This window comes from Microcebus murinus, chromosome 13 (genome assembly GCF_040939455.1).
Source record: "Microcebus murinus isolate Inina chromosome 13, M.murinus_Inina_mat1.0, whole genome shotgun sequence".
In the NCBI taxonomy this organism is placed as follows: domain Eukaryota; kingdom Metazoa; phylum Chordata; class Mammalia; order Primates; family Cheirogaleidae; genus Microcebus; species Microcebus murinus.
This window is the reverse complement of record NC_134116.1, coordinates 335,585-360,454: the sequence shown is the minus strand read 5'-3', so window position 1 is coordinate 360,454 and position 24,870 is coordinate 335,585. Positions and strand designations below refer to the sequence as shown.

The 24,870-nt window shown below is 62.6% G+C and overlaps 6 pseudogenes; all 6 read right to left on the bottom strand.

Moving 5' to 3' along the window:
• Nucleotides 1-4,730: 4,730 nt before the first annotated feature.
• On the bottom strand, nt 4,731-4,849 carry LOC142875210 (uncharacterized; annotated as a pseudogene).
• A 3,844-nt stretch (nt 4,850-8,693) lies between these two features.
• On the bottom strand, nt 8,694-8,812 carry LOC142875209 (uncharacterized; annotated as a pseudogene).
• Nucleotides 8,813-12,657: 3,845 nt separating this feature from the next.
• On the bottom strand, nt 12,658-12,776 carry LOC142875208 (uncharacterized; annotated as a pseudogene).
• Nucleotides 12,777-16,621: 3,845 nt separating this feature from the next.
• Nucleotides 16,622-16,740, bottom strand: LOC142875207 (uncharacterized; annotated as a pseudogene).
• Nucleotides 16,741-20,585: 3,845 nt separating this feature from the next.
• LOC142875206 (uncharacterized) lies at nt 20,586-20,704 on the bottom strand (annotated as a pseudogene).
• A 3,844-nt stretch (nt 20,705-24,548) lies between these two features.
• Nucleotides 24,549-24,667, bottom strand: LOC142875108 (uncharacterized; annotated as a pseudogene).
• Between the last annotated feature and the right edge of the window lie 203 nt (nt 24,668-24,870).

Sequence of the window (24,870 nt, the reverse complement as noted above, 5' to 3'; positions counted from 1 at the left end):
GGTCTGGGTGTGACTCCGGATCCCCCAACATCAGGTGCCACCACCAAAGATTCCTACGTGTAGCCCATAGAACCCCAAAAGCAACGGGACGAGTTCTGGTCACATACTCCCTCAAAATGACATCCTGGCCTTCTTCTGCAACTCCCTCCCCTCTCAGACTCTCAAGGTTTCCTCCGGCGTGTCGGTTCCCACAGAGCAGACTTTTGGTCTGAGACCTGACAGTCCAGATGCCACGCATGCTGCCGCGTGGCGGCGGTGTCGCGGCTCGGGACAAGAGGTGGCCCCACGGTGCGGGCTGGGGCGCCAGGCACCGCGGCGGGCGCTGTGGGTGGGGGTGACCCCCAGCCCGGGCCTCCGCGGCGCTCCCAGAAAGGGGACAGAACAAGAGGCCAAAACAAAAAAGGAGAAGCCTACGGCACCCGGGATTCCCAGGCCCGACCCTGCTTAGCTTCCGAGATCAGACGAGATAGGGCGCGTTCGGGGTGGTGTGGCCCTAGAAGGCGGCGGAGGGCGCCCCTGCCCCGCTCAAGAAGCCGAGCCTCTCTGCGCTTCCCCGCCGCCTCCTCCCGCCCCAGGCCCCGCGGGGGCCGGGCCCGTTGAGTTCGCCGGCGGCCGGGTCCGGCGGGCTCCGAGGGACAGGGGTGACGGGCGGGGCGGGGCGGGGGGGGCAGGGGTGGGGGGCTGTCTCTCTACACACACAGACACACAGACACACAGACAACACACACACACCCACACACACACACTCACTCACTCACTCACACAAGATGCGCCTCCACGGCTGGACTCGCCAAGGTGGAGCCCTTCCAGCCCCCCTCCTCTCCTCGCCTGGCCTCCTTCACCTCCCCGCCCCCCACCCCCAGCGCATCGCCACCGCCGCCGCCGCCGCCGCCGCCGCCGCTGCCGCCAATGACTGCGCACGCGCGGGGCGCTCGCCCTTTGACCCCAGCCAGGGGCCGCCCTCCCCCACAACCCCTTTCAGCTGTGCCCCCCGCCCTGTGGGTGGGCGGCTGCCTATTCCCCCGGGTCAGGGCTGGGGCACAGCGCATGGGGGAGGGGAGCCAGTGTATGGGGCGTCTCTCTCTCTCGGGATGTGTCCCATGGGTGGGGTGGGGTGGCTTGGTCTGTGGGGCGCTGAAGAAATCAGTCCCCTCTATCTCCTACCTCTGGAAAACGCCCAAGCCCTTGGGGAACTGCCCGCACCGCTACCGTGGGGGCCGGGACCCTCCTCTGTGTCCTCCTGTGGCCCAGTCCAAGGGGCCTAGGCCTGGCCGGGGCTGCATTGGACCCCGACCACCCTGGCGTGTGGACTCGCCAAAAATCGACGATTAGGTATTGGATTCCAGCTTCATTGAGGTCATTTCACTAATGAGTGCACCGGAAAGAGTTTCCTAATCCATCTGTGAGGGTGGCAACTGAAAGAGAATTTTTTTTTTTTTTTTGAGACACAGTCTCGCTTTGTTGCCTAGGCTAGAGTGAGTGCCGTGGCGTTAGCCTAGCTCACAGCAACCTCAAACTCCTGGGCTCAAGCAATCCTTCTGCCTCAGCCTCCCAAGCAGCTGGGACTACAGGCATGCGCCACCATGCCTGGCTCATTTTCCTATATATATTAGTTGGCCAATTAATTTCTTTCTATTTACAGTGGAGACCGGGTCTGGCTCTTGCTCAGGCTGGTTTCGAACTCCTGACCTCGAGCAATCCGCCCGCCTCGGCCTCCCAGAGAGCTAGGATTACAGGCTTGAGCCACCGCGCCCGGCCTGAAAGAGAATTTTAAAGCTGACAGAATAGGCGAGGAAAGGCATAGGAGATTTCCACACCCAGGAAGGAAGCCTTTCCCGAAGTGGAAGAAAGAAAGGAGCAAACAGAGACACCGGTAGCCCGCCCGGATCAGAGTCTGCCCCTGAGAGAAAGTACCCTGACCAGGTTCACCCGTGGGTGGGTCGCGAGCTAGCGGCATTCAGAAGAGCGAGGCCCGCAGTCTGTGCAGAAGACACCTGCACTCGGGTGTGTGTGGCGGCACGATTCACAAGCAGCTCCAGATGTTAAACCAAGGAGAAGCCAGGGAGTTCCCAACGCCCCAGGTGTCCTCAGCCCACGACTGGCTGCTGTGGCAATGCGAAGCCCGGCTCCTTGTCTCAGAGCGGGGCAACCAGGAGGTGTGATGTCCACCCCGGGGTTCCCAGGAGGATCAGACTGAAGCTGGGACTTGGCCTGAAAGTGTCCCCTCGCATGGCCACCCCCTTCCCCTTCCTGCTCCTCTACTCCTGGTGCCCCTCCATCCAGGGGCCAGACCTTAAAGAGTCACCCGCAAGAGAATCCTGGTCCCAAAGGAGCCTTCTGGGGGACCCCTGCTGAGAGAGGTTGTGGGCATGGCCCGCTGGGGCTCTGCCCGACCCAGGGCTGAGAGATGCAACCTCCCAGCTCTGGGTCCCTGCAGGAAGTGTTGGCAAGCACAGGGCCAGTCCTCCAAAGGCCCAGGTGCAGGGAGCCCAGGCCAAGCAGCCTGTGGAAGAAGCCACATGCTGTGCCACCCCGGGGAACACGACTGCAGGCCATGGCCCTTCCCACCTCCTCCTCCTCCTCCTCCTCCTCCTCCTCCTCCTCCCACCCCGCCTCCGCCCCCGCCCCCACATGGCACAGGGCCCAGAGACACCTCAGACACTTGCTACCCAAAGTGCAAAGGGCATCAGTTGCTCCTCCAAACCCCCCCCCCAGCCCAGCAGACCGCGTTGTCCAGCCAGCCCCCGGGCCTCCCTGGGGTGCCCAGCACAAAAGTGCAGACACCCACCGGACCCTCAATCTCAGTTTTCGGATGTTTTTGCCACTCTGAGGACCCGCAGGCCAGCTGGGCCTTCTGGCAGGACAGAGAGCCCCGGAATCCGACGTGGAGAGCTGGGTGTACGTCCCCATGAGGAGGCGGTCCCCACCTCCGCGGCTCTCCCCTTGCGGGGAGCGGCAGCCGCGGGGCCTCAGAGAAGACACCAGGCTGGGCCCCCACGGCACAGCGGGAGCACGTCCCCCGCAGGCCACTTAGCCACGGCGGCCAGCCGGCGGACGGTTGGGTTGCGCGAGACGCTGCGGCCGCCCTGCTACCGGGTTCCTGGGAGGGCGTCCTGGAACCAGCGTCCACACCAAGCCCTTGGAAGGCCCAGGCGACGGAGGAGCCCCGTCAGGCAGGGGCCGAGGACGGTGACGGCCCGGGCGGGGAGGAGCGTGTCAGGCAGGGGCAGAGGACGGTGACAGGTGATAGGCCGGGCGGGAAGGAGTCAGTCAGGCAGGGGCCGTGGAGGAGACGGGCTGGGTAAGGGTTAGGGTTAGTGTCAGGGCACAAGTCACAATCGCAAAGACCTGGAAGCCACCCGAGTGCCCATCGACCCACGAGTGGGTAAATAAAATGTGGCGCGTGGACACCACGGAGTGCTATTCGGCTATGAGGAGCAGCGGTGAGGGGGCACCTCTCGTGGTTCTCCTGGCCAGAGCTGGAACCCGTTCCAGTAAGCCAAGTATCCCAAGAATGGACACACGAGCACCACGTGCTCGCGCTCACCAGCAAATGGGTACGAACCGATGGACACCTAAGTGGACACAGAGGAATCACCTTCTTCGGGTGGGTGTCGGGCGGGTGGGGGGAGGGGATGGGCATACACATCCATTAGGAATGGGGTGGGTACGCACCGACTGGGGGATGGGCGCACTTGAAGCTCTGACCCGAGGGGGGAGGCTGGGAGAGGGCAACGCACCCGTCCTTAACATTGGTGCCCCCACAATATGCTGGAACAACATGAGGGGTAAATGAATAAGAACACGGGGGGGGGGGAGGGGGGCACGGGCAACACATGTCACCTTAATACTTGGACTCCCATCATCTGCTTGAAAAGAGAGAGAAAAGTAAATGCAATAATAGAGATAAGAGACACTTTTTAAAAATAATGAATCCGGCCGGGCGCTGTGGCTCACGCCTGTAATCCTAGCTCTTGGGAGGCCGAGGCGGGCGGATTGCTCAAGGTCAGGAGTTCAAAACCAGCCTGAGCAAGAGCGAGACCCCGTCTCTACTATAAATAGAAAGAAATTAATTGGCCAACTGATATATATATAAAAAATTAGCGGGGCATGGTGGCGCATGCCTGCAGTCCCAGCTACCCGGGAGGCTGAGGCAGAAGGATCACTCGAGCCCAGGAGTTTGAAGTTGCTGTGAGCTAGGCTGACGCCACGGCACTCACTCTAGCCTGGGCAACAAACCGAGACTCTGTCTCAAAAAAAAAAAAAAAAAAAAAAAAATGAATCCGAAGAGAAAAGTAAAAGGAGGCCTGTGGAGCAGGTCTGGGTGTGACTCCGGATCCCCGAACATCAGGTGCCACCACCAAAGATTCCTACGTGTAGCCCATAGAACCCCAAAAGCAACGGGAGGAGTTCTGGTCACATACTCCCTCAAAATGACATCCTGGCCTTCTTCTGGAACTCCCTCCCCTCTCAGACTCTCAAGGTTTCCTCCAGCGTGTCGGCTCCCACAGAGCAGACCTTTGGTCTGAGACCTGACAGTCCAGAAGCCACGCATGCTGCCGCGTGGCGGCGGTGTCACGGCTCGGGACAAGAGGAGGCCCCACGGTGCGGGCTGGGGCGCCAGGCACCGCGGCCGGCGGGCGCTGAGGGTGGGGGTCACCCCCACCCCGGGCCGCCCCCGCACTCCCAGAAACGCGACAGAACCAGAGGCAAAAAAAAAAAAAAGAAGAAGCCTACGGCACCCGGTATTCCCGGGCGGTCTCCCATCCAAGTTCTAACCAGGCCCGACCCTGCTTAGCTTCCGAGACCAGACGGGATCGGGCGCGTTCGGGGTGGTGTGGCCGTGGATGGCGGAGGGCGCCCCTGCCCCGCTCAAGAAGCCGAGCCTCTCTGCGCTTCCCCGCCGCCTCCTCCCGCCCCAGGCCCCGCGCCGGGTCGGGCCTGTTGAGTTCGCCGGCCGCGTCCCGCGGGCTCCGAGGGACGGGGGTGACAGGCGGGGCGGGCAGGGAGCGGCGGGCCGGGGTTGGGGGCTGTCTCTGTATACACACACACTCACACTCACACGCACTCACTCACTCACACTCACACAAGATGCGCCTCCACGGCTGGACCCGCCAAGGTGGAGCCCTTCCAGCCCCCCTCCTCTCCTCGCCTGGCCTCCTTCACCTCCCCGCCCCCCACCCCCAGCGCGCCGGGGCCGCTGACTGCGCACGGGCGGGAGGGGCGGGGCGCTCGCCCTTTGACCCCAGCCAGGGGCGGCCCTCCCCCACAACCCCTTTCAGCTGCGCCCCCCACCCTGTGGCCCGGCGGCCGCCTATTCCCCCGGGCCAGGGCTGGGGCACAGCGCACGGGGGAGGGGAGCCAGTGTATGGGGCGTCTCTCTCTCTCTCGGGATGTGTCCCATGGGTGGGGTGGGGTGGCGTGGTTTGTGGGGCGCTGAAGAAATCAGTCCCCTCCATCTCCTCCCTCTGGAAAACACCCAAGCCCTTGGAGAACTGCCCGCACCTCTACCTACCGTGGGGGCCGGGACCCTCCTCTGTGTCCTCCTGTGGCCCAGTCCAAGGGGCCTGGGCCTGGCCGGGGCTGCATTGGACCCCGACCACCCTGGCGTGTGGACTCGCTAAAAATTGGCGATTAGATATTGGATTCCAGCGTCATTGAGGTCATTTCACTAATGAGTGCACCGCAAAGAGTTTCCTAATCCATCTGTGAGGGTGGCAACCGAAAGAGAATTTTAGAGCTGACAGAATAGGCGAGGAAAGGCATAGGAGATTTCCACACCCAGTAAGGAAGCCTTTCCCGAAGTGGAAGAAAGAAAGGAGCAAACAGAGACACCGGTAGCCCGCCCGGATCAGAGTCTGCCCCTGAGAGAAAGTACCCTGACCAGGTTCACCCGTGGGTGGGTCGCGAGCTAGCGGCATTCAGAAGAGCGAGGCCCGCAGTCTGTGCAGAAGACACCTGCACTCGGGTGTGTGTGGCGGCACGATTCACAAGCAGCTCCAGATGTTAAACCAAGGAGAAGCCAGGGAGTTCCCAACGCCCCAGGTGTCCTCAGCCCACGACTGGCTGCTGTGGCAATGCGAAGCCCGGCTCCTTGTCTCAGAGCGGGGCAACCAGGAGGTGTGATGTCCACCCCGGGGTTCCCAGGAGGATCAGACTGAAGCTGGGACTTGGCCTGAAAGTGTCCCCTCGCATGGCCACCCCCTTCCCCTTCCTGCTCCTCTACTCCTGGTGCCCCTCCATCCAGGGGCCAGACCTTAAAGAGTCACCCGCAAGAGAATCCTGGTCCCAAAGGAGCCTTCTGGGGGACCCCTGCTGAGAGAGGTTGTGGGCATGGCCCGCTGGGGCTCTGCCCGACCCAGGGCTGAGAGATGCAACCTCCCAGCTCTGGGTCCCTGCAGGAAGTGTTGGCAAGCACAGGGCCAGTCCTCCAAAGGCCCAGGTGCAGGGAGCCCAGGCCAAGCAGCCTGTGGAAGAAGCCACATGCTGTGCCACCCCGGGGAACACGACTGCAGGCCACGGCCCTTCCCACCTCCTCCTCCTCCTCCTCCTCCTCCTCCTCCTCCTCCCACCCCGCCTCCGCCCCCGCCCCCACATGGCACAGGGCCCAGAGACACCTCAGACACTTGCTACCCAAAGTGCAAAGGGCATCAGTTGCTCCTCCAAACCCCCCCCCCAGCCCAGCAGACCGCGTTGTCCAGCCAGCCCCCGGGCCTCCCTGGGGTGCCCAGCACAAAAGTGCAGACACCCACCGGACCCTCAATCTCAGTTTTCGGATGTTTTTGCCACTCTGAGGACCCGCAGGCCAGCTGGGCCTTCTGGCAGGACAGAGAGCCCCGGAATCCGACGTGGAGAGCTGGGTGTACGTCCCCATGAGGAGGCGGTCCCCACCTCCGCGGCTCTCCCCTTGCGGGGAGCGGCAGCCGCGGGGCCTCAGAGAAGACACCAGGCTGGGCCCCCACGGCACAGCGGGAGCACGTCCCCCGCAGGCCACTTAGCCACGGCGGCCAGCCGGCGGACGGTTGGGTTGCGCGAGACGCTGCGGCCGCCCTGCTACCGGGTTCCTGGGAGGGCGTCCTGGAACCAGCGTCCACACCAAGCCCTTGGAAGGCCCAGGCGACGGAGGAGCCCCGTCAGGCAGGGGCCGAGGACGGTGACGGCCCGGGCGGGGAGGAGCGTGTCAGGCAGGGGCAGAGGACGGTGACAGGTGATAGGCCGGGCGGGAAGGAGTCAGTCAGGCAGGGGCCGTGGAGGAGACGGGCTGGGTAAGGGTTAGGGTTAGTGTCAGGGCACAAGTCACAATCGCAAAGACCTGGAAGCCACCCGAGTGCCCATCGACCCACGAGTGGGTAAATAAAATGTGGCGCGTGGACACCACGGAGTGCTATTCGGCTATGAGGAGCAGCGGTGAGGGGGCACCTCTCGTGGTTCTCCTGGCCAGAGCTGGAACCCGTTCCAGTAAGCCAAGTATCCCAAGAATGGACACACGAGCACCACGTGCTCGCGCTCACCAGCAAATGGGTACGAACCGATGGACACCTAAGTGGACACAGAGGAATCACCTTCTTCGGGTGGGTGTCGGGCGGGTGGGGGGAGGGGATGGGCATACACATCCATTAGGAATGGGGTGGGTACGCACCGACTGGGGGATGGGCGCACTTGAAGCTCTGACCCGAGGGGGGAGGCTGGGAGAGGGCAACGCACCCGTCCTTAACATTGGTGCCCCCACAATATGCTGGAACAACATGAGGGGTAAATGAATAAGAACACGGGGGGGGGGAGGGGGGCACGGGCAACACATGTCACCTTAATACTTGGACTCCCATCATCTGCTTGAAAAGAGAGAGAAAAGTAAATGCAATAATAGAGATAAGAGACACTTTTTAAAAATAATGAATCCGGCCGGGCGCTGTGGCTCACGCCTGTAATCCTAGCTCTTGGGAGGCCGAGGCGGGCGGATTGCTCAAGGTCAGGAGTTCAAAACCAGCCTGAGCAAGAGCGAGACCCCGTCTCTACTATAAATAGAAAGAAATTAATTGGCCAACTGATATATATATAAAAAATTAGCGGGGCATGGTGGCGCATGCCTGCAGTCCCAGCTACCCGGGAGGCTGAGGCAGAAGGATCACTCGAGCCCAGGAGTTTGAAGTTGCTGTGAGCTAGGCTGACGCCACGGCACTCACTCTAGCCTGGGCAACAAACCGAGACTCTGTCTCAAAAAAAAAAAAAAAAAAAAAAAATGAATCCGAAGAGAAAAGTAAAAGGAGGCCTGTGGAGCAGGTCTGGGTGTGACTCCGGATCCCCGAACATCAGGTGCCACCACCAAAGATTCCTACGTGTAGCCCATAGAACCCCAAAAGCAACGGGAGGAGTTCTGGTCACATACTCCCTCAAAATGACATCCTGGCCTTCTTCTGGAACTCCCTCCCCTCTCAGACTCTCAAGGTTTCCTCCAGCGTGTCGGCTCCCACAGAGCAGACCTTTGGTCTGAGACCTGACAGTCCAGAAGCCACGCATGCTGCCGCGTGGCGGCGGTGTCACGGCTCGGGACAAGAGGAGGCCCCACGGTGCGGGCTGGGGCGCCAGGCACCGCGGCCGGCGGGCGCTGAGGGTGGGGGTCACCCCCACCCCGGGCCGCCCCCGCACTCCCAGAAACGCGACAGAACCAGAGGCAAAAAAAAAAAAAAAGAAGAAGCCTACGGCACCCGGTATTCCCGGGCGGTCTCCCATCCAAGTTCTAACCAGGCCCGACCCTGCTTAGCTTCCGAGACCAGACGGGATCGGGCGCGTTCGGGGTGGTGTGGCCGTGGATGGAGGAGGGCGCCCCTGCCCCGCTCAAGAAGCCGAGCCTCTCTGCGCTTCCCCGCCGCCTCCTCCCGCCCCAGGCCCCGCGCCGGGTCGGGCCTGTTGAGTTCGCCGGCCGCGTCCCGCGGGCTCCGAGGGACGGGGGTGACAGGCGGGGCGGGCAGGGAGCGGCGGGCCGGGGTTGGGGGCTGTCTCTGTATACACACACACTCACACTCACACGCACTCACTCACTCACACTCACACAAGATGCGCCTCCACGGCTGGACCCGCCAAGGTGGAGCCCTTCCAGCCCCCCTCCTCTCCTCGCCTGGCCTCCTTCACCTCCCCGCCCCCCACCCCCAGCGCGCCGGGGCCGCTGACTGCGCACGGGCGGGAGGGGCGGGGCGCTCGCCCTTTGACCCCAGCCAGGGGCGGCCCTCCCCCACAACCCCTTTCAGCTGCGCCCCCCACCCTGTGGCCCGGCGGCCGCCTATTCCCCCGGGCCAGGGCTGGGGCACAGCGCACGGGGGAGGGGAGCCAGTGTATGGGGCGTCTCTCTCTCTCTCGGGATGTGTCCCATGGGTGGGGTGGGGTGGCGTGGTTTGTGGGGCGCTGAAGAAATCAGTCCCCTCCATCTCCTCCCTCTGGAAAACACCCAAGCCCTTGGAGAACTGCCCGCACCTCTACCTACCGTGGGGGCCGGGACCCTCCTCTGTGTCCTCCTGTGGCCCAGTCCAAGGGGCCTGGGCCTGGCCGGGGCTGCATTGGACCCCGACCACCCTGGCGTGTGGACTCGCTAAAAATTGGCGATTAGATATTGGATTCCAGCGTCATTGAGGTCATTTCACTAATGAGTGCACCGCAAAGAGTTTCCTAATCCATCTGTGAGGGTGGCAACCGAAAGAGAATTTTAGAGCTGACAGAATAGGCGAGGAAAGGCATAGGAGATTTCCACACCCAGTAAGGAAGCCTTTCCCGAAGTGGAAGAAAGAAAGGAGCAAACAGAGACACCGGTAGCCCGCCCGGATCAGAGTCTGCCCCTGAGAGAAAGTACCCTGACCAGGTTCACCCGTGGGTGGGTCGCGAGCTAGCGGCATTCAGAAGAGCGAGGCCCGCAGTCTGTGCAGAAGACACCTGCACTCGGGTGTGTGTGGCGGCACGATTCACAAGCAGCTCCAGATGTTAAACCAAGGAGAAGCCAGGGAGTTCCCAACGCCCCAGGTGTCCTCAGCCCACGACTGGCTGCTGTGGCAATGCGAAGCCCGGCTCCTTGTCTCAGAGCGGGGCAACCAGGAGGTGTGATGTCCACCCCGGGGTTCCCAGGAGGATCAGACTGAAGCTGGGACTTGGCCTGAAAGTGTCCCCTCGCATGGCCACCCCCTTCCCCTTCCTGCTCCTCTACTCCTGGTGCCCCTCCATCCAGGGGCCAGACCTTAAAGAGTCACCCGCAAGAGAATCCTGGTCCCAAAGGAGCCTTCTGGGGGACCCCTGCTGAGAGAGGTTGTGGGCATGGCCCGCTGGGGCTCTGCCCGACCCAGGGCTGAGAGATGCAACCTCCCAGCTCTGGGTCCCTGCAGGAAGTGTTGGCAAGCACAGGGCCAGTCCTCCAAAGGCCCAGGTGCAGGGAGCCCAGGCCAAGCAGCCTGTGGAAGAAGCCACATGCTGTGCCACCCCGGGGAACACGACTGCAGGCCACGGCCCTTCCCACCTCCTCCTCCTCCTCCTCCTCCTCCTCCTCCTCCTCCCACCCCGCCTCCGCCCCCGCCCCCACATGGCACAGGGCCCAGAGACACCTCAGACACTTGCTACCCAAAGTGCAAAGGGCATCAGTTGCTCCTCCAAACCCCCCCCCCAGCCCAGCAGACCGCGTTGTCCAGCCAGCCCCCGGGCCTCCCTGGGGTGCCCAGCACAAAAGTGCAGACACCCACCGGACCCTCAATCTCAGTTTTCGGATGTTTTTGCCACTCTGAGGACCCGCAGGCCAGCTGGGCCTTCTGGCAGGACAGAGAGCCCCGGAATCCGACGTGGAGAGCTGGGTGTACGTCCCCATGAGGAGGCGGTCCCCACCTCCGCGGCTCTCCCCTTGCGGGGAGCGGCAGCCGCGGGGCCTCAGAGAAGACACCAGGCTGGGCCCCCACGGCACAGCGGGAGCACGTCCCCCGCAGGCCACTTAGCCACGGCGGCCAGCCGGCGGACGGTTGGGTTGCGCGAGACGCTGCGGCCGCCCTGCTACCGGGTTCCTGGGAGGGCGTCCTGGAACCAGCGTCCACACCAAGCCCTTGGAAGGCCCAGGCGACGGAGGAGCCCCGTCAGGCAGGGGCCGAGGACGGTGACGGCCCGGGCGGGGAGGAGCGTGTCAGGCAGGGGCAGAGGACGGTGACAGGTGATAGGCCGGGCGGGAAGGAGTCAGTCAGGCAGGGGCCGTGGAGGAGACGGGCTGGGTAAGGGTTAGGGTTAGTGTCAGGGCACAAGTCACAATCGCAAAGACCTGGAAGCCACCCGAGTGCCCATCGACCCACGAGTGGGTAAATAAAATGTGGCGCGTGGACACCACGGAGTGCTATTCGGCTATGAGGAGCAGCGGTGAGGGGGCACCTCTCGTGGTTCTCCTGGCCAGAGCTGGAACCCGTTCCAGTAAGCCAAGTATCCCAAGAATGGACACACGAGCACCACGTGCTCGCGCTCACCAGCAAATGGGTACGAACCGATGGACACCTAAGTGGACACAGAGGAATCACCTTCTTCGGGTGGGTGTCGGGCGGGTGGGGGGAGGGGATGGGCATACACATCCATTAGGAATGGGGTGGGTACGCACCGACTGGGGGATGGGCGCACTTGAAGCTCTGACCCGAGGGGGGAGGCTGGGAGAGGGCAACGCACCCGTCCTTAACATTGGTGCCCCCACAATATGCTGGAACAACATGAGGGGTAAATGAATAAGAACACGGGGGGGGGGGAGGGGGGCACGGGCAACACATGTCACCTTAATACTTGGACTCCCATCATCTGCTTGAAAAGAGAGAGAAAAGTAAATGCAATAATAGAGATAAGAGACACTTTTTAAAAATAATGAATCCGGCCGGGCGCTGTGGCTCACGCCTGTAATCCTAGCTCTTGGGAGGCCGAGGCGGGCGGATTGCTCAAGGTCAGGAGTTCAAAACCAGCCTGAGCAAGAGCGAGACCCCGTCTCTACTATAAATAGAAAGAAATTAATTGGCCAACTGATATATATATAAAAAATTAGCGGGGCATGGTGGCGCATGCCTGCAGTCCCAGCTACCCGGGAGGCTGAGGCAGAAGGATCACTCGAGCCCAGGAGTTTGAAGTTGCTGTGAGCTAGGCTGACGCCACGGCACTCACTCTAGCCTGGGCAACAAACCGAGACTCTGTCTCAAAAAAAAAAAAAAAAAAAAAAAATGAATCCGAAGAGAAAAGTAAAAGGAGGCCTGTGGAGCAGGTCTGGGTGTGACTCCGGATCCCCGAACATCAGGTGCCACCACCAAAGATTCCTACGTGTAGCCCATAGAACCCCAAAAGCAACGGGAGGAGTTCTGGTCACATACTCCCTCAAAATGACATCCTGGCCTTCTTCTGGAACTCCCTCCCCTCTCAGACTCTCAAGGTTTCCTCCAGCGTGTCGGCTCCCACAGAGCAGACCTTTGGTCTGAGACCTGACAGTCCAGAAGCCACGCATGCTGCCGCGTGGCGGCGGTGTCACGGCTCGGGACAAGAGGAGGCCCCACGGTGCGGGCTGGGGCGCCAGGCACCGCGGCCGGCGGGCGCTGAGGGTGGGGGTCACCCCCACCCCGGGCCGCCCCCGCACTCCCAGAAACGCGACAGAACCAGAGGCAAAAAAAAAAAAAAAGAAGAAGCCTACGGCACCCGGTATTCCCGGGCGGTCTCCCATCCAAGTTCTAACCAGGCCCGACCCTGCTTAGCTTCCGAGACCAGACGGGATCGGGCGCGTTCGGGGTGGTGTGGCCGTGGATGGCGGAGGGCGCCCCTGCCCCGCTCAAGAAGCCGAGCCTCTCTGCGCTTCCCCGCCGCCTCCTCCCGCCCCAGGCCCCGCGCCGGGTCGGGCCTGTTGAGTTCGCCGGCCGCGTCCCGCGGGCTCCGAGGGACGGGGGTGACAGGCGGGGCGGGCAGGGAGCGGCGGGCCGGGGTTGGGGGCTGTCTCTGTATACACACACACTCACACTCACACGCACTCACTCACTCACACTCACACAAGATGCGCCTCCACGGCTGGACCCGCCAAGGTGGAGCCCTTCCAGCCCCCCTCCTCTCCTCGCCTGGCCTCCTTCACCTCCCCGCCCCCCACCCCCAGCGCGCCGGGGCCGCTGACTGCGCACGGGCGGGAGGGGCGGGGCGCTCGCCCTTTGACCCCAGCCAGGGGCGGCCCTCCCCCACAACCCCTTTCAGCTGCGCCCCCCACCCTGTGGCCCGGCGGCCGCCTATTCCCCCGGGCCAGGGCTGGGGCACAGCGCACGGGGGAGGGGAGCCAGTGTATGGGGCGTCTCTCTCTCTCTCGGGATGTGTCCCATGGGTGGGGTGGGGTGGCGTGGTTTGTGGGGCGCTGAAGAAATCAGTCCCCTCCATCTCCTCCCTCTGGAAAACACCCAAGCCCTTGGAGAACTGCCCGCACCTCTACCTACCGTGGGGGCCGGGACCCTCCTCTGTGTCCTCCTGTGGCCCAGTCCAAGGGGCCTGGGCCTGGCCGGGGCTGCATTGGACCCCGACCACCCTGGCGTGTGGACTCGCTAAAAATTGGCGATTAGATATTGGATTCCAGCGTCATTGAGGTCATTTCACTAATGAGTGCACCGCAAAGAGTTTCCTAATCCATCTGTGAGGGTGGCAACCGAAAGAGAATTTTAGAGCTGACAGAATAGGCGAGGAAAGGCATAGGAGATTTCCACACCCAGTAAGGAAGCCTTTCCCGAAGTGGAAGAAAGAAAGGAGCAAACAGAGACACCGGTAGCCCGCCCGGATCAGAGTCTGCCCCTGAGAGAAAGTACCCTGACCAGGTTCACCCGTGGGTGGGTCGCGAGCTAGCGGCATTCAGAAGAGCGAGGCCCGCAGTCTGTGCAGAAGACACCTGCACTCGGGTGTGTGTGGCGGCACGATTCACAAGCAGCTCCAGATGTTAAACCAAGGAGAAGCCAGGGAGTTCCCAACGCCCCAGGTGTCCTCAGCCCACGACTGGCTGCTGTGGCAATGCGAAGCCCGGCTCCTTGTCTCAGAGCGGGGCAACCAGGAGGTGTGATGTCCACCCCGGGGTTCCCAGGAGGATCAGACTGAAGCTGGGACTTGGCCTGAAAGTGTCCCCTCGCATGGCCACCCCCTTCCCCTTCCTGCTCCTCTACTCCTGGTGCCCCTCCATCCAGGGGCCAGACCTTAAAGAGTCACCCGCAAGAGAATCCTGGTCCCAAAGGAGCCTTCTGGGGGACCCCTGCTGAGAGAGGTTGTGGGCATGGCCCGCTGGGGCTCTGCCCGACCCAGGGCTGAGAGATGCAACCTCCCAGCTCTGGGTCCCTGCAGGAAGTGTTGGCAAGCACAGGGCCAGTCCTCCAAAGGCCCAGGTGCAGGGAGCCCAGGCCAAGCAGCCTGTGGAAGAAGCCACATGCTGTGCCACCCCGGGGAACACGACTGCAGGCCACGGCCCTTCCCACCTCCTCCTCCTCCTCCTCCTCCTCCTCCTCCTCCTCCCACCCCGCCTCCGCCCCCGCCCCCACATGGCACAGGGCCCAGAGACACCTCAGACACTTGCTACCCAAAGTGCAAAGGGCATCAGTTGCTCCTCCAAACCCCCCCCCCAGCCCAGCAGACCGCGTTGTCCAGCCAGCCCCCGGGCCTCCCTGGGGTGCCCAGCACAAAAGTGCAGACACCCACCGGACCCTCAATCTCAGTTTTCGGATGTTTTTGCCACTCTGAGGACCCGCAGGCCAGCTGGGCCTTCTGGCAGGACAGAGAGCCCCGGAATCCGACGTGGAGAGCTGGGTGTACGTCCCCATGAGGAGGCGGTCCCCACCTCCGCGGCTCTCCCCTTGCGGGGAGCGGCAGCCGCGGGGCCTCAGAGAAGACACCAGGCTGGGCCCCCACGGCACAGCGGGAGCACGTCCCCCGCAGGCCACTTAGCCACGGCGGCCAGCCGGCGGACGGTTGGGTTGCGCGAGACGCTGCGGCCGCCCTGCTACCGGGTTCCTGGGAGGGCGTCCTGGAACCAGCGTCCACACCAAGCCCTTGGAAGGCCCAGGCGACGGAGGAGCCCCGTCAGGCAGGGGCCGAGGACGGTGACGGCCCGGGCGGGGAGGAGCGTGTCAGGCAGGGGCAGAGGACGGTGACAGGTGATAGGCCGGGCGGGAAGGAGTCAGTCAGGCAGGGGCCGTGGAGGAGACGGGCTGGGTAAGGGTTAGGGTTAGTGTCAGGGCACAAGTCACAATCGCAAAGACCTGGAAGCCACCCGAGTGCCCATCGACCCACGAGTGGGTAAATAAAATGTGGCGCGTGGACACCACGGAGTGCTATTCGGCTATGAGGAGCAGCGGTGAGGGGGCACCTCTCGTGGTTCTCCTGGCCAGAGCTGGAACCCGTTCCAGTAAGCCAAGTATCCCAAGAATGGACACACGAGCACCACGTGCTCGCGCTCACCAGCAAATGGGTACGAACCGATGGACACCTAAGTGGACACAGAGGAATCACCTTCTTCGGGTGGGTGTCGGGCGGGTGGGGGGAGGGGATGGGCATACACATCCATTAGGAATGGGGTGGGTACGCACCGACTGGGGGATGGGCGCACTTGAAGCTCTGACCCGAGGGGGGAGGCTGGGAGAGGGCAACGCACCCGTCCTTAACATTGGTGCCCCCACAATATGCTGGAACAACATGAGGGGTAAATGAATAAGAACACGGGGGGGGGGAGGGGGGCACGGGCAACACATGTCACCTTAATACTTGGACTCCCATCATCTGCTTGAAAAGAGAGAGAAAAGTAAATGCAATAATAGAGATAAGAGACACTTTTTAAAAATAATGAATCCGGCCGGGCGCTGTGGCTCACGCCTGTAATCCTAGCTCTTGGGAGGCCGAGGCGGGCGGATTGCTCAAGGTCAGGAGTTCAAAACCAGCCTGAGCAAGAGCGAGACCCCGTCTCTACTATAAATAGAAAGAAATTAATTGGCCAACTGATATATATATAAAAAATTAGCGGGGCATGGTGGCGCATGCCTGCAGTCCCAGCTACCCGGGAGGCTGAGGCAGAAGGATCACTCGAGCCCAGGAGTTTGAAGTTGCTGTGAGCTAGGCTGACGCCACGGCACTCACTCTAGCCTGGGCAACAAACCGAGACTCTGTCTCAAAAAAAAAAAAAAAAAAAAAAAAATGAATCCGAAGAGAAAAGTAAAAGGAGGCCTGTGGAGCAGGTCTGGGTGTGACTCCGGATCCCCGAACATCAGGTGCCACCACCAAAGATTCCTACGTGTAGCCCATAGAACCCCAAAAGCAACGGGAGGAGTTCTGGTCACATACTCCCTCAAAATGACATCCTGGCCTTCTTCTGGAACTCCCTCCCCTCTCAGACTCTCAAGGTTTCCTCCAGCGTGTCGGCTCCCACAGAGCAGACCTTTGGTCTGAGACCTGACAGTCCAGAAGCCACGCATGCTGCCGCGTGGCGGCGGTGTCACGGCTCGGGACAAGAGGAGGCCCCACGGTGCGGGCTGGGGCGCCAGGCACCGCGGCCGGCGGGCGCTGAGGGTGGGGGTCACCCCCACCCCGGGCCGCCCCCGCACTCCCAGAAACGCGACAGAACCAGAGGCAAAAAAAAAAAAAAAGAAGAAGCCTACGGCACCCGGTATTCCCGGGCGGTCTCCCATCCAAGTTCTAACCAGGCCCGACCCTGCTTAGCTTCCGAGACCAGACGGGATCGGGCGCGTTCGGGGTGGTGTGGCCGTGGATGGCGGAGGGCGCCCCTGCCCCGCTCAAGAAGCCGAGCCTCTCTGCGCTTCCCCGCCGCCTCCTCCCGCCCCAGGCCCCGCGCCGGGTCGGGCCTGTTGAGTTCGCCGGCCGCGTCCCGCGGGCTCCGAGGGACGGGGGTGACAGGCGGGGCGGGCAGGGAGCGGCGGGCCGGGGTTGGGGGCTGTCTCTGTATACACACACACTCACACTCACACGCACTCACTCACTCACACTCACACAAGATGCGCCTCCACGGCTGGACCCGCCAAGGTGGAGCCCTTCCAGCCCCCCTCCTCTCCTCGCCTGGCCTCCTTCACCTCCCCGCCCCCCACCCCCAGCGCGCCGGGGCCGCTGACTGCGCACGGGCGGGAGGGGCGGGGCGCTCGCCCTTTGACCCCAGCCAGGGGCGGCCCTCCCCCACAACCCCTTTCAGCTGCGCCCCCCACCCTGTGGCCCGGCGGCCGCCTATTCCCCCGGGCCAGGGCTGGGGCACAGCGCACGGGGGAGGGGAGCCAGTGTATGGGGCGTCTCTCTCTCTCTCGGGATGTGTCCCATGGGTGGGGTGGGGTGGCGTGGTTTGTGGGGCGCTGAAGAAATCAGTCCCCTCCATCTCCTCCCTCTGGAAAACACCCAAGCCCTTGGAGAACTGCCCGCACCTCTACCTACCGTGGGGGCCGGGACCCTCCTCTGTGTCCTCCTGTGGCCCAGTCCAAGGGGCCTGGGCCTGGCCGGGGCTGCATTGGACCCCGACCACCCTGGCGTGTGGACTCGCTAAAAATTGGCGATTAGATATTGGATTCCAGCGTCATTGAGGTCATTTCACTAATGAGTGCACCGCAAAGAGTTTCCTAATCCATCTGTGAGGGTGGCAACCGAAAGAGAATTTTAGAGCTGACAGAATAGGCGAGGAAAGGCATAGGAGATTTCCACACCCAGTAAGGAAGCCTTTCCCGAAGTGGAAGAAAGAAAGGAGCAAACAGAGACACCGGTAGCCCGCCCGGATCAGAGTCTGCCCCTGAGAGAAAGTACCCTGACCAGGTTCACCCGTGGGTGGGTCGCGAGCTAGCGGCATTCAGAAGAGCGAGGCCCGCAGTCTGTGCAGAAGACACCTGCACTCGGGTGTGTGTGGCGGCACGATTCACAAGCAGCTCCAGATGTTAAACCAAGGAGAAGCCAGGGAGTTCCCAACGCCCCAGGTGTCCTCAGCCCACGACTGGCTGCTGTGGCAATGCGAAGCCCGGCTCCTTGTCTCAGAGCGGGGCAACCAGGAGGTGTGATGTCCACCCCGGGGTTCCCAGGAGGATCAGACTGAAGCTGGGACTTGGCCTGAAAGTGTCCCCTCGCATGGCCACCCCCTTCCCCTTCCTGCTCCTCTACTCCTGGTGCCCCTCCATCCAGGGGCCAGACCTTAAAGAGTCACCCGCAAGAGAATCCTGGTCCCAAAGGAGCCTTCTGGGGGACCCCTGCTGAGAGAGGTTGTGGGCATGGCCCGCTGGGGCTCTGCCCGACCCAGGGCTGAGAGATGCAACCTCCCAGCTCTGGGTCCCTGCAGGAAGTGTTGGCAAGCACAGGGCCAGTCCTCCAAAGGCCCAGGTGCAGGGAGCCCAGGCCAAGCAGCCTGTGGAAGAAGCCACATGCTGTGCCACCCCGGGGAACACGACTGCAGGCCACGGCCCTTCCCACCTCCTCCTCCTCCTCCTCCTCCTCCTCCTCCTCCTCCCACCCCGCCTCCGCCCCCGCCCCCACATGGCACAGGGCCCAGAGACACCTCAGACACTTGCTACCCAAAGTGCAAAGGGCATCAGTTGCTCCTCCAAACCCCCCCCCCAGCCCAGCAGACCGCGTTGTCCAGCCAGCCCCCGGGCCTCCCTGGGGTGCCCAGCACAAAAGTGCAGACACCCACCGGACCCTCAATCTCAGTTTTCGGATGTTTTTGCCACTCTGAGGACCCGCAGGCCAGCTGGGCCTTCTGGCAGGACAGAGAGCCCCGGAATCCGACGTGGAGAGCTGGGTGTACGTCCCCATGAGGAGGCGGTCCCCACCTCCGCGGCTCTCCCCTTGCGGGGAGCGGCAGCCGCGGGGCCTCAGAGAAGACACCAGGCTGGGCCCCCACGGCACAGCGGGAGCACGTCCCCCGCAGGCCACTTAGCCACGGCGGCCAGCCGGCGGACGGTTGGGTTGCGCGAGACGCTGCGGCCGCCCTGCTACCGGGTTCCTGGGAGGGCGTCCTGGAACCAGCGTCCACACCAAGCCCTTGGAAGGCCCAGGCGACGGAGGAGCCCCGTCAGGCAGGGGCCGAGGACGGTGACGGCCCGGGCGGGGAGGAGCGTGTCAGGCAGGGGCAGAGGACGGTGACAGGTGATAGGCCGGGCGGGAAGGAGTCAGTCAGGCAGGGGCCGTGGAGGAGACGGGCTGGGTAAGGGTTAGGGTTAGTGTCAGGGCACAAGTCACAATCGCAAAGACCTGGAAGCCACCCGAGTGCCCATCGACCCACGAGTGGGTAAATAAAATGTGGCGCGTGGACACCACGGAGTGCTATTCGGCTATGAGGAGCAGCGGTGAGGGGGCACCTCTCGTGGTTCTCCTGGCCAGAGCTGGAACCCGTTCCAGTAAGCCAAGTATCCCAAGAATGGACACACGAGCACCACGTGCTTGCGCTCACCAGCAAATGGGTACGAACCGATGGACACCTAAGTGGACACAGAGGAATCACCTTCTTCGGGTGGGTGTCGGGCGGGTGGGGGGAGGGGATGGGCATACACATCCATTAGGAATGGGGTGGGTACGCACCGACTGGGGGATGGGCGCACTTGAAGCTCTGACCCGAGGGGGGAGGCTGGGAGAGGGCAACGCACCCGTCCTTAACATTGGTGCCCCCACAATATGCTGGAACAACATGAGGGGTAAATGAATAAGAACACGGGGGGGGGGAGGGGGGCACGGGCAACACATGTCACCTTAATACTTGGACTCCCATCATCTGCTTGAAAAGAGAGAGAAAAGTAAATGCAATAATAGAGATAAGAGACACTTTTTAAAAATAATGAATCCGGCCGGGCGCTGTGGCTCACGCCTGTAATCCTAGCTCTTGGGAGGCCGAGGCGGGCGGATTGCTCAAGGTCAGGAGTTCAAAACCAGCCTGAGCAAGAGCGAGACCCCGTCTCTACTATAAATAGAAAGAAATTAATTGGCCAACTGATATATATATAAAAAATTAGCGGGGCATGGTGGCGCATGCCTGCAGTCCCAGCTACCCGGGAGGCTGAGGCAGAAGGATCACTCGAGCCCAGGAGTTTGAAGTTGCTGTGAGCTAGGCTGACGCCACGGCACTCACTCTAGCCTGGGCAACAAACCGAGACTCTGTCTCAAAAAAAAAAAAAAAAAAAAAAAAATGAATCCGAAGAGAAAAGTAAAAGGAGGCCTGTGGAGCAGGTCTGGGTGTGACTCCGGATCCCCGAACATCAGGTGCCACCACCAAAGATTCCTACGTGTAGCCCATAGAACCCCAAAAGCAACGGGAGGAGTTCTGGTCACATACTCCCTCAAAATGACATCCTGGCCTTCTTCTGGAACTCCCTCCCCTCTCAGACTCTCAAGGTTTCCTCCAGCGTGTCGGCTCCCACAGAGCAGACCTTTGGTCTGAGACCTGACAGTCCAGAAGCCACGCATGCTGCCGCGTGGCGGCGGTGTCACGGCTCGGGACAAGAGGAGGCCCCACGGTGCGGGCTGGGGCGCCAGGCACCGCGGCCGGCGGGCGCTGAGGGTGGGGGTCACCCCCACCCCGGGCCGCCCCCGCACTCCCAGAAACGCGACAGAACCAGAGGCAAAAAAAAAAAAAAAGAAGAAGCCTACGGCACCCGGTATTCCCGGGCGGTCTCCCATCCAAGTTCTAACCAGGCCCGACCCTGCTTAGCTTCCGAGACCAGACGGGATCGGGCGCGTTCGGGGTGGTGTGGCCGTGGATGGAGGAGGGCGCCCCTGCCCCGCTCAAGAAGCCGAGCCTCTCTGCGCTTCCCCGCCGCCTCCTCCCGCCCCAGGCCCCGCGCCGGGTCGGGCCTGTTGAGTTCGCCGGCCGCGTCCCGCGGGCTCCGAGGGACGGGGGTGACAGGCGGGGCGGGCAGGGAGCGGCGGGCCGGGGTTGGGGGCTGTCTCTGTATACACACACACTCACACTCACACGCACTCACTCACTCACACTCACACAAGATGCGCCTCCACGGCTGGACCCGCCAAGGTGGAGCCCTTCCAGCCCCCCTCCTCTCCTCGCCTGGCCTCCTTCACCTCCCCGCCCCCCACCCCCAGCGCGCCGGGGCCGCTGACTGCGCACGGGCGGGAGGGGCGGGGCGCTCGCCCTTTGACCCCAGCCAGGGGCGGCCCTCCCCCACAACCCCTTTCAGCTGCGCCCCCCACCCTGTGGCCCGGCGGCCGCCTATTCCCCCGGGCCAGGGCTGGGGCACAGCGCACGGGGGAGGGGAGCCAGTGTATGGGGCGTCTCTCTCTCTCTCGGGATGTGTCCCATGGGTGGGGTGGGGTGGCGTGGTTTGTGGGGCGCTGAAGAAATCAGTCCCCTCCATCTCCTCCCTCTGGAAAACACCCAAGCCCTTGGAGAACTGCCCGCACCTCTACCTACCGTGGGGGCCGGGACCCTCCTCTGTGTCCTCCTGTGGCCCAGTCCAAGGGGCCTGGGCCTGGCCGGGGCTGCATTGGACCCCGACCACCCTGGCGTGTGGACTCGCTAAAAATTGGCGATTAGATATTGGATTCCAGCGTCATTGAGGTCATTTCACTAATGAGTGCACCGCAAAGAGTTTCCTAATCCATCTGTGAGGGTGGCAACCGAAAGAGAATTTTAGAGCTGACAGAATAGGCGAGGAAAGGCATAGGAGATTTCCACACCCAGTAAGGAAGCCTTTCCCGAAGTGGAAGAAAGAAAGGAGCAAACAGAGACACCGGTAGCCCGCCCGGATCAGAGTCTGCCCCTGAGAGAAAGTACCCTGACCAGGTTCACCCGTGGGTGGGTCGCGAGCTAGCGGCATTCAGAAGAGCGAGGCCCGCAGTCTGTGCAGAAGACACCTGCACTCGGGTGTGTGTGGCGGCACGATTCACAAGCAGCTCCAGATGTTAAACCAAGGAGAAGCCAGGGAGTTCCCAACGCCCCAGGTGTCCTCAGCCCACGACTGGCTGCTGTGGCAATGCGAAGCCCGGCTCCTTGTCTCAGAGCGGGGCAACCAGGAGGTGTGATGTCCACCCCGGGGTTCCCAGGAGGATCAGACTGAAGCTGGGACTTGGCCTGAAAGTGTCCCCTCGCATGGCCACCCCCTTCCCCTTCCTGCTCCTCTACTCCTGGTGCCCCTCCATCCAGGGGCCAGACCTTAAAGAGTCACCCGCAAGAGAATCCTGGTCCCAAAGGAGCCTTCTGGGGGACCCCTGCTGAGAGAGGTTGTGGGCATGGCCCGCTGGGGCTCTGCCCGACCCAGGGCTGAGAGATGCAACCTCCCAGCTCTGGGTCCCTGCAGGAAGTGTTGGCAAGCACAGGGCCAGTCCTCCAAAGGCCCAGGTGCAGGGAGCCCAGGCCAAGCAGCCTGTGGAAGAAGCCACATGCTGTGCCACCCCGGGGAACACGACTGCAGGCCACGGCCCTTCCCACCTCCTCCTCCTCCTCCTCCTCCTCCTCCTCCTCCTCCCACCCCGCCTCCGCCCCCGCCCCCACATGGCACAGGGCCCAGAGACACCTCAGACACTTGCTACCCAAAGTGCAAAGGGCATCAGTTGCTCCTCCAAACCCCCCCCCCAGCCCAGCAGACCGCGTTGTCCAGCCAGCCCCCGGGCCTCCCTGGGGTGCCCAGCACAAAAGTGCAGACACCCACCGGACCCTCAATCTCAGTTTTCGGATGTTTTTGCCACTCTGAGGACCCGCAGGCCAGCTGGGCCTTCTGGCAGGACAGAGAGCCCCGGAATCCGACGTGGAGAGCTGGGTGTACGTCCCCATGAGGAGGCGGTCCCCACCTCCGCGGCTCTCCCCTTGCGGGGAGCGGCAGCCGCGGGGCCTCAGAGAAGACACCAGGCTGGGCCCCCACGGCACAGCGGGAGCACGTCCCCCGCAGGCCACTTAGCCACGGCGGCCAGCCGGCGGACGGTTGGGTTGCGCGAGACGCTGCGGCCGCCCTGCTACCGGGTTCCTGGGAGGGCGTCCTGGAACCAGCGTCCACACCAAGCCCTTGGAAGGCCCAGGCGACGGAGGAGCCCCGTCAGGCAGGGGCCGAGGACGGTGACGGCCCGGGCGGGGAGGAGCGTGTCAGGCAGGGGCAGAGGACGGTGACAGGTGATAGGCCGGGCGGGAAGGAGTCAGTCAGGCAGGGGCCGTGGAGGAGACGGGCTGGGTAAGGGTTAGGGTTAGTGTCAGGGCACAAGTCACAATCGCAAAGACCTGGAAGCCACCCGAGTGCCCATCGACCCACGAGTGGGTAAATAAAATGTGGCGCGTGGACACCACGGAGTGCTATTCGGCTATGAGGAGCAGCGGTGAGGGGGCACCTCTCGTGGTTCTCCTGGCCAGAGCTGGAACCCGTTCCAGTAAGCCAAGTATCCCAAGAATGGACACACGAGCACCACGTGCTCGCGCTCACCAGCAAATGGGTACGAACCGATGGACACCTAAGTGGACACAGAGGAATCACCTTCTTCGGGTGGGTGTCGGGCGGGTGGGGGGAGGGGATGGGCATACACATCCATTAGGAATGGGGTGGGTACGCACCGACTGGGGGATGGGCGCACTTGAAGCTCTGACCCGAGGGGGGAGGCTGGGAGAGGGCAACGCACCCGTCCTTAACATTGGTGCCCCCACAATATGCTGGAACAACATGAGGGGTAAATGAATAAGAACACGGGGGGGGGGAGGGGGGCACGGGCAACACATGTCACCTTAATACTTGGACTCCCATCATCTGCTTGAAAAGAGAGAGAAAAGTAAATGCAATAATAGAGATAAGAGACACTTTTTAAAAATAATGAATCCGGCCGGGCGCTGTGGCTCACGCCTGTAATCCTAGCTCTTGGGAGGCCGAGGCGGGCGGATTGCTCAAGGTCAGGAGTTCAAAACCAGCCTGAGCAAGAGCGAGACCCCGTCTCTACTATAAATAGAAAGAAATTAATTGGCCAACTGATATATATATAAAAAATTAGCGGGGCATGGTGGCGCATGCCTGCAGTCCCAGCTACCCGGGAGGCTGAGGCAGAAGGATCACTCGAGCCCAGGAGTTTGAAGTTGCTGTGAGCTAGGCTGACGCCACGGCACTCACTCTAGCCTGGGCAACAAACCGAGACTCTGTCTCAAAAAAAAAAAAAAAAAAAAAAAATGAATCCGAAGAGAAAAGTAAAAGGAGGCCTGTGGAGCAGGTCTGGGTGTGACTCCGGATCCCCGAACATCAGGTGCCACCACCAAAGATTCCTACGTGTAGCCCATAGAACCCCAAAAGCAACGGGAGGAGTTCTGGTCACATACTCCCTCAAAATGACATCCTGGCCTTCTTCTGGAACTCCCTCCCCTCTCAGACTCTCAAGGTTTCCTCCAGCGTGTCGGCTCCCACAGAGCAGACCTTTGGTCTGAGACCTGACAGTCCAGAAGCCACGCATGCTGCCGCGTGGCGGCGGTGTCACGGCTCGGGACAAGAGGAGGCCCCACGGTGCGGGCTGGGGCGCCAGGCACCGCGGCCGGCGGGCGCTGAGGGTGGGGGTCACCCCCACCCCGGGCCGCCCCCGCACTCCCAGAAACGCGACAGAACCAGAGGCAAAAAAAAAAAAAAAGAAGAAGCCTACGGCACCCGGTATTCCCGGGCGGTCTCCCATCCAAGTTCTAACCAGGCCCGACCCTGCTTAGCTTCCGAGACCAGACGGGATCGGGCGCGTTCGGGGTGGTGTGGCCGTGGACGGCGGAGGGCGCCCCTGCCCCGCTCAAGAAGCCGAGCCTCTCTGCGCTTCCCCGCCGCCTCCTCCCGCCCCAGGCCCCGCGCCGGGTCGGGCCTGTTGAGTTCGCCGGCCGCGTCCCGCGGGCTCCGAGGGACGGGGGTGACAGGCGGGGCGGGCAGGGAGCGGCGGGCCGGGGTTGGGGGCTGTCTCTGTATACACACACAC